At 36.1% G+C, this 12,185-nt stretch overlaps 1 protein-coding gene across 4 annotated transcripts in view; it reads left to right on the top strand.

The window, feature by feature from the left end:
• Nucleotides 1–12,185, top strand: part of AKAP6 (A-kinase anchoring protein 6) — a 567,738-nt gene that overhangs the window by 498,960 nt on the left and 56,593 nt on the right. For all 4 annotated transcript variants that reach the window (XR_012073484.1, XR_012073483.1, XR_012073482.1 and 1 more), the window contains one exon: nt 159–272. The gene's annotated coding sequence lies outside the window, so the exon portion shown is untranslated. The remainder of the gene's footprint in view (nt 1–158; nt 273–12,185) is intronic.

A 12,185-nucleotide genomic window follows, 5' to 3' on the forward strand; every position in this document is an offset into this window, starting at 1 on the left:
AGTGACATTAGTCTACGAATAGCTTCAAAGACAGTCTAATTCATACTTAAGCAAAAAGTGATTCCTAAATATTGGAACTTTATTATTGGTTAAAGATTCCTTGGGCCATCATGTCTAAGAACCACTGATGTTGAGGCTTGCACTCTCTTGCTTGAAAGGAAGTGCCCCAAAACCTGGGAAAGGGCTTCCAAAGAAGGAGAGAGAATCAACACTCCTGTTCATGGATGTTCAGCTCCAGATACTCCACAACCATGAAGAACTTGAGCTTTCTGGTGAGTACATTCCCCAAGAAAAAGTGAATTTAAGGGAAGCAAATGTAAAATGTAGCAAAACTTGGCCTCAAATTTACATTGGAGAAACAGCCCACTTCGGTGATTTGGCCCAAGTAACTTCACTCCTTGTTAACCACAAAGGCTTAAGATATGGAGTATTAAGACTTTTCCAGATGTTCACACAACCTTTTGTCTCTACCATGTAAGTTGCCATGTTCATCAACTTTATGGACTGTACTATTGCTCATCTCCCTTCTTCATCTAATTTTTAATATGGGAAATTTGGACTAGGATAATCAGATGTAAAATGTGGGTTTTTTCCCACACCATCAGGACATAGAATGGATTTTATTAATTTAATAAAAATTAGCACTAATTAGTTAACTACATGACTCAGTAAAAACTATACTAAAATTATTAAAACATTGATTTGTCTTTACCTTCAACCTGACACTAAAAAAAAAAAAACTCAACTCCCTATAAACAAATGGGCCATTGCAGGCATAAGACAAATATTATTCAGTAAAATTTATTCAAGGACTAAAATGATTTAAGGCATTAGGAACATAAAAATGCATAAGATCCTCTTTAAATCCCAATATTCCCTAACCACTGGTTTATAAAAAATACTCTAAGGTTTATAGCATTAGTCTGGTTCTATTAGTTGATCAAGTTACTTATAGTGTCAGCAATTCAAAACAAATAATTCCCTCTGTGTGTGTGTGTGTGCTTGCTTGCAAATATGTTTCATTTATTTTAAAGTGTCTTTTTATATAGAAATCCAAGTTGCTGAATTTTATCTTGTCATTAAAATGATATGAAAAGCAAATCAGTCTTCGTATAGGTTCTCTTATCCTTGCCAGTCTCAAATGACTGATGATGCTTGCAGCAAGGTTTTGTGAAATGAAAGCTCCTTAACTTTTCAGGAAACGTTTCTTTTTTCACATGCATATGATTTGCCCCCTCTTCTAGACACTTTTTTCAGTGTTCTAAGTTCAGGATTATTCTCTTGTAATATTATACTAATGATATAAACTATATGGAAAAACATTTTTAAAAGGTAAGATTGCTCGTTATTTAGAGGCTAAGAGTCATTTTCAACATGAATGAACTATGTAATTGGTATATTTTTAAAAAATAAAAGATAACAGATTCTGATTGATTCAGAATGATTTGAACAGCAGAATATTCTTCTTAACTTAAGGGTCTAATTATTTAAGTCATATGTGACTTACTGGCCACTTAAACATTTTTAAACAAAATTTAATCTTTGATCATTCAGCATCAGCATAATGGTTACCAATTATTGAGTAAGTCAGAGGAAATCAGGCTAAATCAGTAAACACCTCTGGATATTTTTTAAATCGATCTAAATAATAACAAAATAAATCATTATCAACTGAGTGCTTACCATGTGCCAGGCACTGTGTTCTTATTATGCCCATTTTATAATAAGGAAGCTGAGGACTGGAAAGGTAGGTGTTGAGCTGCACCCTGCAGGCCTGCAGTCCCTGTACTTGCCCAGCCTCCAGATCAAAGAAGGAGCCTGAAGTCAGCGACAGAGATATCAATGATTTAATGGATGGGGGATCTTACATGTCTGAAACAAGGTTCTGGAGCCGCACCACATTATGTGTGGCAGCTGGCAGGGCAGGATAAGGTGGCAGTCTTCTCTACCAGGAGAAGGGGGAGATTACCTGTTATGGGGGGAACTGACATCAGATTGGCTCATTGGCTGCCAGGGAAACCAGCAAAGGGGCACACCCTTCACTGCCCCTTTAATAAACTATCATTGCGAAGACAGTTCTGATCTAAAAATTAGAACAATCACTGGCTGGGGCCAGGGACAAGTACATGGACATTTACTGATTAGGCTTTTTGATTAAGAGGGAAGATCAGTTGAGTAGGGTGTAGGTGAGGCAGGGACTAGTCAAACAGGAGAGGTGCAGAGAACAAGAGAACAGCCATCTTGGGTGGCCTGACCATGCGGTAGGCTAGTTATTATTTGTTTCCTTTTCATAAAAGCAGAGTGCAGAGGAAAAAAGCTGTTTTAGAAACTTACTTTCCACCTAGATAAATAAAGATTTAACAGAATTCACTTAACATCCATACGTATGTTACTAAATTTCCTGTCTCTATTACTTATTTAACATATAATTCATGCCAAAACTGAAGAAAGGACTTTCATTTTAAAAAGTATTTCTTATAAAAAGTCTGTATGAAGAAATGATAGCTAAATTAGCACTTGAAAAAGGCCAAAGAAAATTATATACTGTATATAATTATGCCTCATTATGACCTCTGCACATTTTCCAGAAAAGTTAGGCATTAAAAACACACACAACAGGAACACCTTAAAGGTCAGAGCCTGATGAAAGAAAAATGCAATAGTTAATTATGAAGGACGAGATTAATGTTCTAGTTGGAACATACATTTTTGCTTGAGAATACTTTAAAATGTGCACTTTCCCTTTCATGTATTTTTGTTTCATATCTGAAAGAGGCGGTAGAGAGAGAAAATTCAAAGTATAAGTATAAATTAAATTTTAATTTAATGAAATGAAAATGTGGGCTTTTTATGTGATTTTCCTTCACTTGGGTCTTTTTTCCCCTAAAGGTAATCTAGTTTTAAAAGTAAATACTGAGGTCTCAGTTTGTAAAAAATTTATCTTAAAATTTCTCATTATCTTCAAGAGATATTTCTAAGACAGCAGAGTTCCTGGATCACATTTGCTAGATTTCACCCTGGCAACCCACCTAATATTTAAAATAACAACAAATGACAACTTTTTAAACTTTTTATTAGAAAATAACTCAAGATTTACAAAATATTGCAAAAATTAAAATAGGACACTTTAAGTGGGTTTGCCTGTTGTCAACATCTCAGTCCATTTGCTGTATCATTTTCTATCTACTCAACCATATTTTTTTTCTGACCTTTTGAAGATAAGTTATATACATCATGGCCTTTTATCCCTAAATATTTTATTACATATTTCTTAATAAGGATATAGGCATTTTTCTCTTATATTAAATAGTGCAGTTATCAACTTCATAAATTTGCATTGATGTATTTATATTTATGGATATAAATATATGATATATTTATGAAATCTGTTTATTTAATCTACCTTTTACATTCTAATTTTGTCAGTTTCCTTAATAATATCCCCTTGTAGCATTTTTGCCATCGTCAGGACACAATTTAGGTCTTGAATTTAGTTGTCATATCTCTTTAATCTCATTTAATCTGAAAATATTTCTCCAGCCTTTCTTTGTCTTTTTATGACATTGGCAATTTTGAAGAATAGATTCTCTCTTTTTAAATAGATTATTCCTCCTTTTGTGTGTGTCTGATCTCTCCTCATGACTGAATTGAAATCATGCGTTCTCAACAGGAATATTGCATAGGTGATTTTCAGTCCTTCTCAGGTTGTTATATCTAGAGATACACAGTGTCCATCTGTCCCCCATTAGTGATGTTAATTTTAGCCATTTTATGCAGAAACACTTTAAAACAATGCAAATATCCTGCTCCTTCTCAAAAATTTCCCTTTATTTAGCATCACTGATAATTCTTGTCTGAGTCAATCCTTACCAAAATGGTTGCAAAATTATGATTTTCCAACTCTACCATTCTCTTCACATTCACCAGGTGGCCCTTGGTATTCCACAATAAGTAAGATTCTCCTTTCTCCCCTATTGACCTATTTATCATAAATATGAATTCATTAATTTCTTCCTTTCCCCAATTATTTATAATTCATTACTATACTGAAGTTATTTTGATGCATAGATTGTTCCAGATTTGGCTAATGGGAGCCTCTTAAATCTAGCTCTTCAATTCTTATGACATCTTTTAAATAATCCCTTACTTTCTTGTATAACAAGGTATTCGGTCTTTATCTTGTACCAACCTGCCCCAGTTCTTTAATCAACCTTGATTCTTTTTAGTATTGATTGGTATTAGAGACTGAGATCTGAGTGGTAGGTGTGCTTAGGGCTACTGAGGTGCTTTTGCTTTTTGACTCTTTCAGCCAACAAATCTAGGAAATACACAAGTGTGTATGTACATATAGGTACAAAGGCATATTCATACCTACAGATGTATACACACACGTACAAACCTGCATATACACATACATAGACTTACTTTAGAATTCAGGAGTTTATACCAGTTCCTCCAATTTCAACTCATCTCACAGATTCTTTCTTGACTTCTCCAGTTCCATATTTGTATTTCCCTTCTTCCACCATGAGAACCCTGGAGACCAACATCAACACATTTACTCATTTGCTGAATAATATAATACATTTAAAATGGTTTCAGAATTGCTTCAGAACCGTTATAAACAAACCTACTAAAAAATTTCCATATTCATTTACAATTCCCCCATCCCCATATTGTTTCCATACCCCACTCCAACCCTGCTCAAGACTGAGGGTGTGTGGTCAAATACTGTGCTCCAAAGTTCCTAAATTAGATGTTGTGACTAAGTTATTGGTTCTTTCTCCTCCTCTCTTCCTCTCTTCTTTCCTTCTTTCTTTCTCTTATTTCTTAATTTCCTCCCTTCAGTTATGACATTCATTTAAAATAAAATTAAGTTCATGTGTTTCCATTTCCTTTCAGTTTTAGGTTATTTTTTCTTCCTTCCCATATTTATGGACTTAATGTTATTTTTGGGGTATGTAAAATATTAACTTACTTTCCATGGTTGAAACTACACAAAAAAGGTATATTCAAAACACTGTCACTTCCTCCCCTATCCCATCAACCTTATTTTCCCTCAGCCCTTGTTAAGTTTGAAATTCCATTGTCTTCCAGCTTGTTTTTCCTGTTTCTTTCTGTAATAGTGAGCAGATATATATGACTATGTTCTTACTTCCTTTCTTTCTAGCACAAAAGGTAGCATACTACCCATGTCTTTTGCCTTTAATTTTTTCATTTCATAGTATCTCCTGAAAATCACTTCATATCAGTTCTTGAGATCATCTTCATTCTTTTCTATAATTATATAGCACTCACTGAAGTCACAACTTCTTTGAAGCCCTTTTGTAAATGCAAAAGGAGGTTCGGAATCTATTCCATGACCATATTAAGTGAAAGGATTCATGACGAGAAATTTTCTTCAAATAAGGTGTTGGCATAAATGCCTACATCTGCTCTGTTTGTTTTCTAAGAGCAGCTGTGTTCTGAGTCCATGTTTTCAGGCTTCTTTTGACTTTCCTCTAGCCGTTAGCCCTATCCTCCAGTCTTTTATACACTCAGTGCCATCCTTACCCCCACCAACAACTGGCAACTTTTTCTAGATCTAGAAACATGCTTAAATATGTGCTGTTATCAAAAACTTTCTCTCAGGAGTGTCACCTCTGTCGTACCACTGCACAAAGACTCCCAGCTGAAGGGGCCAGTCAGGAAGAAATCCATCCAATATTCTGCCGACCGAGTCACACCAGCACACACATGGGAATATGTCTCCCCAGAGCAAGGGTCATATATCACTAATTTTTGAAAAGGCACCACAGAGTCTAGCAACAGCTTCATCCCCAATCCTTCTTCCTGATCATGTGACCTTAGTATGTCCCCATCCTACATTATCTGAATTCTCAGCAGTTTTAGGCTGGTGTATCTCTCCCATCTGTTCTCCCTCTGCAGTCTTATTTCTGCCCTGTCCACTCTACTGAAATGGCTCAACTACAGTTCCTCAGGAGATTATAATCCTACCAGACCACAAAGGAGCATCTGGCACTTGAAACCTTTCTTGAAGGCCATTTGTCCTTTGACTTCTGAAGCCCACAATTCTATTTTCTGCCTCCTACTTTTTGACACATGTGTCTCTTTCCTCCCTTCTCTACTCAAGGTCTTTCTCTAGGTTTCCTTCTTTTCCTCTCTTTTCACTCTAGAGTTCCCGAGTTATTTTCTACTCCCATGATTTCAACTTACCTCTAGCTGTGCATTCCAGCCTTTCATCACTACGCTTGCCTTTGCTCAGGAATTCTAGATCTAGGTCCATTTATCCAACTGCCTTTTCCGCTAATGGTTTCCTTAGGACCTCAAACTTAAAACCAAAACTGTTAATATTTTTTACTCTTACATGATTGTCTCACATAAAGACATTAACATTTTCCCATTTGTTCAACATTCAAATTTAGGAATATCTCTTCTCTCTCACTCTATCTGTCATTCTCTCTCTCTAACCCCAAAATGTGACTAGAAGAGGCCTGATGATCCTTCTTCCCCACATTTTGAAAGCTTCCTTGTTTAAATACTTCCTATTCTCACTGCCATCCTAATGCTGAGAATCCCCATGAATCACACATAGTTCATAGCAGTGATTTTCTGATTCCTTATTCATTTTTGGTTCAGGCATAGTGATTATCACTTTGCCTCACACATTTCATTTAATCAAGTCCTTTGTGAATATCTAAATTTGTGATCTACTAAAGCTACAGACAATGCTTGTGGAATATAGCCTTCTTTTGAAGGTAAGTTAGTAACTTTGGGACTCTCAGTCCTTAGTCTGTAGAAGACTCGCTGGAGAAGCTTGTGCAAATGAAAATTCCCAGTCCCCTGATCCAGTAGATCTGGGGTAGAACCTAGTAAGTGTCTGTAGAACACACGCATCAGGTTATTCTTTGCAGGTATTACGCTGACCACGCTTTCTTAGTCATTCCTCCAAGCAGTCCCTAACCTACTATCCAATCTATGTTGGAGATCATATTTTTCACATGTATTTATAGATTACCTGCTTTCAAAAGTGACGTGTGATGTGAGGCAGCTTATAATAAAAATCACAATTAAGTGGAAAATCATTAATATAATAAAAGACATGAGCCAAAAATAAAATAGTGAGGGAATAATTATTTGAAAATCCAGGCTAAGGGAAAGGACTAAAACTAAGCATAAAAATTGACTCTGAGCTTCTTAACAATCAAGATAAATAAGAAAACATGACCAATGAGGGTCTTCCTTATCTAATAAAAGGAAGTAACTTTCTTCTGCACCTGAATTTTGGGAGAAATTTGCCATGTGCATCTTTATTTGGGGACCACTGAATAACATGATAGATAATGGGATTTAAATCTATTTTTTTTTAAAAAAGAAGTCCGCATAAAGCGACTTCTTACAATAAGCTTAGATGAAAATTGAGGGCATAGAATGTTTGCATTTGGAGAATCTTGAAAATGCCTAATTGGGGGATTCCTTCAATAATTCCTTCCAAGTATCAATAGTCTCAGCTAGGCTTTTGACAGGAGATGAATAATACACAATGCAATCTGAGGATACCACTCATTTGTACTCACACATAGTCTACATTGATTGAAAAAAAAAAAGATCTGATGCATAGACGACAAAGATGCTGTTTCCCTGCAAAAATAAAAAGACTTGTCTGATATATTTATCTTAATGGAGAATCACTTCACCTCTGTACAACAGTCAGCCAGATGAGCACTTCAAACGGATCAAAGGCAGTTCTCACAAACCATGTCTGCACAAATTGATGGAAACGCCAGAACTCTGTACCATAAGGCATAAAGGAGATGGACTATCTTAGCAATGTTTGAGGATAAGACGTTCCAATGGTCTGTCTTGACCACAGAAGATCCTTAACATGACCCCTGTAGAATGTTTAATTTTGAGACCAACTGCATACCAAGAATTAACCAGGTAGATCACAAATTTTGATCCTAGGGAATTACTTATGGCAGTCAGTTGAGCAGACTAGTTTAATGTTATCCATTTAGACGTCAAAGTATGCCTGCCAAAGTTGATCATTTTGATTTAAGGAGAATTAATATTTAGCAGCTTTTCCTGATGTAAGTTGGCCAACTGGCTGAATTGCTTGTCAGAGCCACTTCTGTAACCACATAGGAAGGCAAATCATCAACACGTGAGAGGTGCTTGTCTTGCTGTGACTGGGTCATCTAAAGACAACCAATTTGTTCAGTTTTAAAATTAAAAGGAGGGCACTTGAGATCCAGCTCTGTTTTATGCCATTTAAAATAGACATTTCATCTGTCAAAATGAAAGCATATCCTAGTCACATTAATTTGTGCCATATTGTCCAGTAGTAATGGCTCTGAGAGAGAATTATAAGCCTTGAATCTATGTTGAGATCATACACTTAGGCCTCTTTATGGATTAAATGACCGATGATAAATCAATAGTTCCATGAAAAGTCTTAAAATGCTCCTCACTGATTGAAAGACTGCATTTTACCTTCAGAAATACATGCTGTGTGCTGATTTCTCATCTCCCATTCTATAGTCCAAACCTGTTTTCCCAGTCTACCCTTCTGCCTCTTCATGTACAGTCTCTTATATTGTTGTTCTCTGAACATTTGTCTCATTGCCCTGGTTAGCTTTCTGATTTATTGGATCATCCAAGGCTTTGAACCGTCATTCTAGGAACTTATAAATGCTCTATGTGTTCGCTAAATAAAAGAATGAATGAATGGTGGGTGAATGACCAAATGGATGAACATTTTCTCCTTTATTTATGATCAAATACAAAGTTCCTAACCATAACATTTGGAGACACAGAAGGAAGAGACAAAAAGTCAAAAAGAGCATGATGAATACGATCTGTGTCCTTTAGCTCAAGAGGTTGTTTTGGCTTCCTAGCAAGGAAAGTTGGAATCATATCACTCCAGATTTCAAGGTACAGATTGCGGGAAGTGGATGGACTCCATCAACACTTGTCATGAAGTTACAGACCTTGTCACATTGGCCAAGTCATTGTAGTGTTCCAGTTGGATTCCTCTAATGTTCTCTTCCTGAGGAAAATCCAAAGAACACCTAAACAGTTTGAATAATGAAGACTGTAAATTCCTTAATTTTCTCATTTCTGTCCTGGTTCCCATATGTGTATCACAGGGTTGTATTTAGCCTCCAAAACTTTCAGTTGATTGATAACTGTTATGTTTAGATGCCAGCTCTTTTTCACTACATTACATGACCAAGTCAATGATTTCCTATATTTTTCACCTCATGACACCCAAAAGAAGTGATGACTTCATACTCTGGAGTATATGGAGGAGGTTGTTCATGGTGACGGCCACCACGGGACCAGAGGGGGTCCAACCTCAGTAACACCACATTCTGGTGTTTGACAGAACAGAGTCTGTCTTCAGTATACAAAGCTCTTGTCTTCAGTATACAGAGCTCTGGTCTTCAGTATACAAAATCAAATCTTGGAGTAAAATGTGATGATCAGGTCCAATTTTTCATTCCCAGGAATTAGATTTACTAACTCTAAACATCCAAGATAGTGATTGTTTTATCTTATGTTTGAAAATTTCTAGAGGTGGTTGATTGTCCTGCTACGGGAACATTGTTCATGGACAGAAGTCCTCACGTCATCCACTTTGCTCCCTACTGTTTGCAGTCAGATCCTTTATCTTCTCATAGAGGAGAATCTCATGAAAACTATCCCTCAAAACCTTGTCTATGTAAATTGTCCATCTCTTTTCAGGTAAATAAGGCCAATCCTTTTGGTCTGTTATCCCAGGGTTGGTTTCCTATTTCTCAATATTTTATTTTATCTTATTTTGGGTTCTCTAAATTCACTGTAATTTCTACACATATTTTTTAAAATACATAAATCATAACTTGAGAAATTATTCTATAAAAATCTGGTCATCACTGCATATGAGCATATGGGCTCACTCTCCTCTTACTGTGGTCACTGGCATTCTCGTGCATTATTGCGTTTAAGTGTAGTCGATTGATACCATTTACACTTATTTTTAACAAACAGATAAGAAAATGTGGACAAGGGACTCAAATAATTTAACTGTAAATATTAATGTTAATCATAGCTGTTATTGAAAAAAGCACTGTAGTTAATAGTGCTTGACAAATGTTAACTCACTTGGTTCTCACAATCAACCAGTAGACACATTAGTATTCCTATTTTATAGGTGAAGAACTGAGGCTCAGGAACACTGGGTAACTTGTCCAGGGTTGGTCTTGAATTCAAGCAGTTTAGTTGTCTGACCGCTGCCACTTAGTGTCTCTAACAACAGTAGTTTAGAAAAATAATGGTCAAACCGATTTGCACTTTGTACATTATTCGGTTCTTTTGTTGTTGCCCTGATACAGAAGCCAATGCACGTGAAAAGGTGACTTCTATCTTTAAACTTGATCAGTTGCCTCCTTAAGAGGACCAAGTACAACTTTAAAAGAGTTAATGCTCCCCAAATATGCTTCTAAATGTACTTTCCTAATCCATTATGGTAATTCTTTATTGAGGTATATTTGACGTAGAACATTACACTAGCTTCAGGTGTGGAACATAATGATTTGATATTTATATATACTGTGAAATGATTACCACAGTAAGTCTAGTTCACATCTGTCACTATGTATAGTTATACAATTTTTTTCTTTATGAAAACTTTTAAGATCTACTTTCTTGGTGATTTTCACATATATAATACAATATTAATTATAATCACCACACTGTACAGTACAGCCCAGTGACTTACTTATTTTATAGCTTGATTTGTACCCTTTGACCCCCTTTTACTCCTTTTACCCATCCACATCCCTTGCCTCTGCCTCTGGAAACCACCAATCTGTTTTCAGTATCTATAAGCTTGTTTTGTTTTTTTGTTTTTGTTTTTGTTTTTTTGAGATTACATGTCTGCATATAAGTGAGATCAAAAAATATTTGTCTTTGTCTGACTTATTTCACATTCATTCTTTTTTATGGGGGGGGATAATAATCCTATGTGTGTGCACACGCGTGTATATGTGTGTATATATATATACACACACATACTCACATTTTATTCATCCATTCATCTATCAGTGGACACAGGTTATTTCCATATCTTGGCTATTATAAATGCTGCAGTGAACATGGGTACATATATCTTTTTGAGTTAGTGTTTTTGTTTTTCTTTGGATAAATACCCAGACTTGGAATTGCTGAATCACATGGTAGTTCTGTTTTTAATTTTTTGAGAAACCTCCATACTATTTTCCATAGTGGCTGCACCAATTTACTTTCCCACTGACAGTTCACAATGGTTCCCCTTTCGTCACACTCTTTCCCTTTGTTATTTGTTGTCTTTTTAATAATCGACATTCTAAGAGGTATGAGGTAATAGACAATCATGTTGCTTCAAGAAAAAAATCTTGTTTATTAAGCAGATAGTTACATAGCATTCCCTGTGTGTCCACATGCTCTTCTAGGTGCTTTACGAATACAACCCATATAAGCCTACGAAGTAGACTCTACTTTAAATATGGAGAAACTGAGGACAGAGAGATTAAACAATTGCCCGAAGTCCCAGAAATAGCATGGAAATAGAACTGGGATCTGAACCTACACCCCAGAGACCATGATCCTCTATTGCTTGCTATGCAATGTGTTACTTATAGGATGTATGATGACTTATAATCCTATTATTAAATTTAAAACCATGAATTGTGTATTTGTTGGCAGGTGTGTTTAGGCAGACATATGCATACTGATGTACCTTTTACAAATCTAAATGGAAATGAAAACAAGCTCTCTTACCCAGAAATAGCTTTATTTATGGTAACATATGCCAAGAAACCTATGTTCAAACACACATACAGACCTCAAGTTTCAAGATTTCCGGTGCAGTAACATAAACAGGAAGTCACTAAAATTCCTCCCCCAGTTTGAGATACCTGAGTTTTCTAGTGGATTCCAAATTTGGTGTCCTGACTCCAGCTCCAAGCAGCAGAGCCCAAACAGGGCTGAGCACCTTACAAACTGTCCTGGACTCCCCCATCCTTAAACAGAGGAACCTTGAAAATATTTCAACCTTGAACCCACGTAAGCATCACGTCTGCCTCTGCTTTCATTACTGGAGAGGATGCTGTGCAACTATGATGTATCTGTCATTTGTGATGGCAACTGCATTAAGGACATCA

The sequence above is a fragment of the Vicugna pacos genome, chromosome 6, assembly GCF_048564905.1.
Source record: "Vicugna pacos chromosome 6, VicPac4, whole genome shotgun sequence".
Lineage (NCBI taxonomy): Eukaryota > Metazoa > Chordata > Mammalia > Artiodactyla > Camelidae > Vicugna > Vicugna pacos.